The sequence below is a fragment of the Carassius auratus genome, unplaced genomic scaffold (assembly GCF_003368295.1).
Source record: "Carassius auratus strain Wakin unplaced genomic scaffold, ASM336829v1 scaf_tig00034504, whole genome shotgun sequence".
NCBI lineage: Eukaryota > Metazoa > Chordata > Actinopteri > Cypriniformes > Cyprinidae > Carassius > Carassius auratus.
The window spans coordinates 162,824-168,881 of NW_020526154.1; the positions used below are offsets into that span (position 1 = coordinate 162,824).

The following is a 6,058-nucleotide window of genomic DNA, read 5'->3' on the forward strand; positions in this document are numbered from 1 at the left end:
GAATCGAAGCATCGAATCGTTGACTATTTGGGGTCACCCCTATAACAATCATTTCTGACCTTGATGACAATTCAGATTCTGACCTTTGAATGTAAACTGTTAGAAACCCTGATCTAATGCTTATGTCTAATGTTCATTCAATTCAGTTAACATGATTTCGCTGGTGGTACTGTTTTTCATGGTGTATTTAACTTCCACGTGAACTTAACATGAATTTGCATAAGTGTTCCTTTTTTATGTCTTCAGGCTGTGTGGATGCAGAGTTACAGAGAAACAGTGTTTCATCCTGACTTCAGCTCTGAAATCAAACCCTTCACATCTGAGAGAACTGGACCTCAGTGAGAACAAAATAAAAAACACAGGAGTGAAGCATTTATGTGACATACTGAAGGATCCAGACTGTAAACTTGAGAGATTGAGGTAAGTAACATTCACAAACAATAATCAAAATGCTTAAATTCACTTCCAACAGTTTAAACCAAAACACCTTATACCCAATAACTCATGATGAGTTTGAGATCACATTATACTTGTTTAAAATTCTTAATCTTAATAATTTCTTCGTAAGATATGTTTTCTTGTGATTTTTCTCTTTCTAGTCTGCATGACTGTGGCATTACAGATCTTCATACTTTAATTCAGTCTTTGACAAACACAAAAGCACTGCAGTTTCTAAAAGAGCTTGATCTGAGTTACAATATGATTGGAGACTCAAAGCAGCAGCTCATTGATGTGCTACAAGGCTCAAACTGTAAACTGTGAGTAAGCATGACTTTGCTTTTGGAACGGGGATAGGTGTTATTCAAACACTTTGCTTGGTTTGCTGAAATTGAGTAGATGATTGCCAGAAAAACACTAAGAGAGTTTGCATGCATATGAATGTAAGCAGATAGTGGTAAACTAATAGGTGTTTAACATTTTTTATTAATTTGTATGAATTTGCTAGCTAACCAGTTAACAGTGTTGGGTAATAACTGATTACATGTAATCTGGATTACGTAATGAGATCACAAAAAATAAGTACTTGAAACTGGATTATATTACATTTTAATTGGGGGTGGGGAGTGGAAGCACCTCTGAAACATTTAGACTAGTAATGAGTAGTTTGGATAATTTTACTGACTCTATCTTTTGAGTCTCATTCACCAAATGAACAAATCTTTTTTTTTTTTCATCATTTCGTTAATTTTAGCAAAATGTAATTAAAATGTTACATGCTACTTTCTTTGTACTTGCGCAAAAAAAACACTATATAATATAGCATATATAATATACTATATAATATAATACTATTAGTTCACTCTTTGAGTCTTTGGGTTTGAGTTGTTTCTTCATCACGTAACAGACCCATAAGCTAAACCTATGCTGTCTGAGCCGGAAAGAGAATTGATAGGTTTTTCTTTCGAATCATTTTTTTGTCACGTGACGTGACAGCATTGAATAGAGAAATAAATTTCCTTACAAATGGGTGCATAGTTATTATTATTATTATCATCATCATCATCATCATCATCATAATTATTATTTACTCTTATTGTTATGTGATACATTTTTGGTCTCTAATTTTAGCTTTTGTTTTCTTACAGTATATAAATGTGTGAATTTCTGTCCCTGTGGTTCTTATCCATAACACTTAATGTGGTGACAAACATGGATGCACCGATACCGATACTTGAAGTTCGGTCAGATATGTCAAAAGCAAGCAAGCAAAACAGTGTACAGGTTACTAAAGTTATTTGATGGTAAGGAGAGTGAGAAAGGGAGAAAGACAGAGAGAGTGAGAGCCAGATAGAGTCAGAGATCATCCACTTCTTTTGCATTTTCTTGATTGCTGTTCTCTCCGTTAGTGCATGCATTTGGATTATAACTAATCATAAATATAAAACAAACACGAATTATAGGGGCATTCAATATAAACAACATTTATTTTAAACGTCAAACACATGATTACAGCAAAAGTGAAACAAGCAGACTGTGTGAAATTTGCTAGGCTTGAAGTGTCTTCTGCACCAATGCAAACATTTGTGCGCTGTGCATGTTTACCATGCTCTAAAATTATGGTTTTAATTCGTAAGCGAGGGTCCGCATACAGTTTGCATTACACAAATTGGATCACCAAAAGAGTTTGGGCTTACTCGTATAACGTTTAAATAAGGAGTGGTTCCCTGCATTAAAGTATTGAGCTGCTGCAATATTGAAATGTGCGATTTAAATGAACAGTGAAAGTAACAAAAGCTTAATCAATACATTTAACAGGTATAGTTAAGTATGGAAACAGCTGAAGGAAATATCTGTTTACTAAATGAAGCCAACTAACATGATTGTTCTTCTTCTTATTATTATTTTGTCTCTGTACCCAATATTTGAAAAAAAAAACACATTTGTTGTAACTCAATAGCCCCGAAGAAATATCATCAGGTGTTAACCTGTACCTAGGTGTAGGTTTTTATATGTTATATCGGTGATGAGAATCATCAATTATTGAACTGTACGGAGTCTAATCTCTGATGAAGTATATGTTGTATAATTAGTAGAAGTGGTTCTAGTAAAAATGACAGTAAGAGCCAGTGATTCTGTGATAATCAGTTAATATAAAAATGACTTTCTAAACTTTTGTACACATACATTTGTCTTCTTTGCCAGTAATTGGTCAAACACAGACATCAATAATCAGAATATGAACCTCTACAATGGTGATGAAAAAAAACATGATGCAATGCATGCTGGGTACTATTGTAGTACAAAACTCATCCATGGCTCCCAGCATGCTCTGCAGCATTTTTTTTATTTTTTTTTATGGTCACCATTGTTGAGGTTCATATTCTGATTATTGATGTCTTTGTGTGACTGTTTGACACAGTAGAAGACCACACTGTTTGAAAAGTCATTCATATTAACTGATTATCACAGAACCACTTGCTCTTAGAATCACTTTTACTATAATCAATCAAATTACACAACACCTATTTCATCAGAGATTAGACTCCGTACAGTTCAATAATTGAGGATTATCATCACCAATATAAAGTATAACAACTTACACCTAGTTACAGGTTAATACCTGATGGCATTTCTTCTGGGCTTTTGAGTTACAACAAATGTGTTTTAGAAACACACAGTTATAACAGACAGAGAAAACACTAAGACAGAAATCAAGGGTCAAGAGCCCAACTAAAGCAAACACTGATCTCTAACATGGTTACTTCAAATGAAACAATAAATCAACATCTAAACCTTAGTTCATTCTCAATAAGATCTTCTGTAGACGTCTGACAGAAATAAAGTCAGTCTGGTTATTAATAAGTGGAGCTGGTGATGCTGTTTGTGGGGTTGTTAAATCAGATCTTGAGAGATTTCATGTATTTTATTTCAGTTGATTTCATCTAAGTCTGTGTCTGAAGTCAGTTGTAGTAGTTCTTGTGTTTCTCTTTTCTTCAGTGATTCTGTTTGTTAACAGCAGCTGTTCATCACTAATTCTCAATCAGCACTTAGTTAATCACTTAATTACTTAAATGCAAAGTGGAACTAGCATAATCACAAAATAAACATGATAAAAGCGGCCATTTGTTTTTGTTAAAGATTTAAATCCAACATTATCAATATTTTCAAAATAATAACACAGAAATAAAGTGGTATGAACCAATTATTTCACAAAAGAAAGATGACACAGCGCCTACTTATTCTGTGGAGCCTTTTCTGTTTATTTACCATATTTTTTGGACTATAAGTCGCACCTCAGTATAAGTCACATCGTTCCAAAAATACTTCATGCTGAGGAAAAAAACATGTATAAGTCGCACTGGACTAAAAGTAGCATTTATTTAGAATCAAGAACCAAGAGAAAACATGACCGTCTACACCCACGAGAGGGCGTTCTATGCTGCTCAGTGTAGACTACAGGAGCACTGAGCAGCATAGAGCGTCCTCTCGCGGCTGTAGACGGTAATGTTTTCTGTTGGTTCATTTCTCTTGGTTCATTTCTCTCGGTTCTCTCATGTCAAATTAATTTTGATAAGTTGCACCTGACTATAAGTTGCAGGACCAGCCAAACTATGAAAAAAAGTGGGACTTATAGTCCGGAAAATATGGTAGTCACAGTATACAACACAATTCATAAAAGGTGTCATCAATACATCATTAATTATTTTATATAGTGACTTTAAAAGTTACTTTCTCAAGGCCCTTTACATAAAAGCTTTACCCAAACAACAATATAAGACCATGCACTGTATATATAACTTTATATAACTTTAGACAAAGAAAAACCCAATGGATAACTAATTAAGTAAAAGCAATCCTGAAGAAGAAATTAGCTTGTATATGTAAGGGTATATGTAAGTTAACCTTTCTAGAATGCTCCCCTGCAGCGTGATTGATATTATGCACAATAAAAATAAAATAAAATAAATAAATAAATAAAACAAAACAATTAATACATTATTGAATGTGAAAGACAGGACAATACTATTAATAACTTGAATACTTTGGATGTGTAATCTAGTTGTTGTTTTCATGTTTATTAATGTTGCTTTATGTAATGCAGGGGTACCTATTTATTTATTTATTTATTTTGTTGTTTTTTTGCAAGCCAAATGCCTTTGACATAAAATATCCACAGTACCCTGATTTGTGGTATTAAAGATTCTCATTTATTTTTGAATACATATGTGAATATATTTTTAAAATATTTGTGAAAGAACATTTTCAAATTATCATCAAGTGTTATTGCAATAAAGCAAAAAGTTGATTGAAATATTTTGCACAACTTAGGAAAAAGAACAAAAAACAATGTCACAGCTTTATACAATAATACCTGCTTTATTAATTATATTAGTGAATCATTTCTGTTTGGTTTGGATTTGGTCAATGCTGGTAAAATGATTTCAGATTTCTCCTTCAGCTCGCAGTTGTGTAGCATTACATTGTCAATATTTCTGTCTCTAGTGTGTTTTTATTTTGACAATCAAAACATCACATTACTTTATTCTTCTAATTATTTAATAATAAGCCTAAACATTTTTAAACTGGACTGTTTTGTTTTAAATCACAATAGCATTTGTGTTAGCTCCTTATGGTTTATTACATAGACTGAGCATTCATCAGCATGCATTTCTCCATTACACTGATTAAGTTTGAGTCACAAGCTCTACTGCAATCACACAGACAAAATCATACAAACATAAATTATGTTTTAAATGTATTATATTATAAACACAAATATTTTTTTAGAATATGTATGCCAAATAAGCTTATAGTAACTTGTTATATTAATTGTATTAGTGCAATCTATAGCTACATCTTTTAACACAAACATAATTGAAACATACTAGATAATTTGCACCTTGTTTCAATGAAAACTGAATATTTTATTCTATGATTTCTCCTTACAGACTAGAAAAAGAACACTGGCTCACAGCTAGTCTAAGCAACATTAATTTAAGCTGAACTCCAACAGGATGGAACCAGCAATCACCATCAGCTGACAGAGCTACACAAGAGCTCTACTATAGTGTTTAAATCTATGAGGATAAATTAATTAATTCATTATTAATCTTAATTATGAACACACTGGTTTGTACAGTTTTACTGTTTATGGCATGTTGTTATTCTCCTCGTTATTTAGCTATAGCAGCTAATGATCCAGAAGTCTCACCCAAAGGCTTACTTCTGCGTTGAAGAAAAACGTGGATATCATGGTCTGATTTGTCTGTAAGAATTTTTTGGCATCTTTGTATAGTCTCACCTTTTTTTAAATGTAATATTATTTTCTTTTTTCTTCTTTTTTTTTTCAAATCTAAAATTTTAACTTGTGATGTAATTCAAAACTAAAGAAGTTAAATTTGTTTAAACAAATTTGTTTTAAATTATTATTATTATTATTTACATAAAATATTTACAGTTCTCTGATGTAGATTAATGGTCAAATTTTTTAACGTGCAGATAAAAAAAAAAAACTTATTTCTATTTTTAGTGTTATATTTTAATTGTTTTTGTTTTAAAATAATAAATTTTTGTCTTGCTTTATATTTTATTATCAAATAATGGACTATAATTATCT

General features: G+C 31.8%; 1 long non-coding RNA gene across 1 annotated transcript; it reads left to right on the forward strand.

The window, feature by feature from the left end:
• The first annotated feature begins 93 nt into the window (after window positions 1-93).
• LOC113081513 (uncharacterized) lies at window positions 94-5,789 on the forward strand. The gene is made up of 3 exons (XR_003282238.1): window positions 94-420; window positions 600-758; window positions 5,391-5,789. It is a non-coding gene; the product is annotated as an uncharacterized LOC113081513 (long non-coding RNA).
• The last annotated feature ends 269 nt before the right edge of the window (window positions 5,790-6,058 follow it).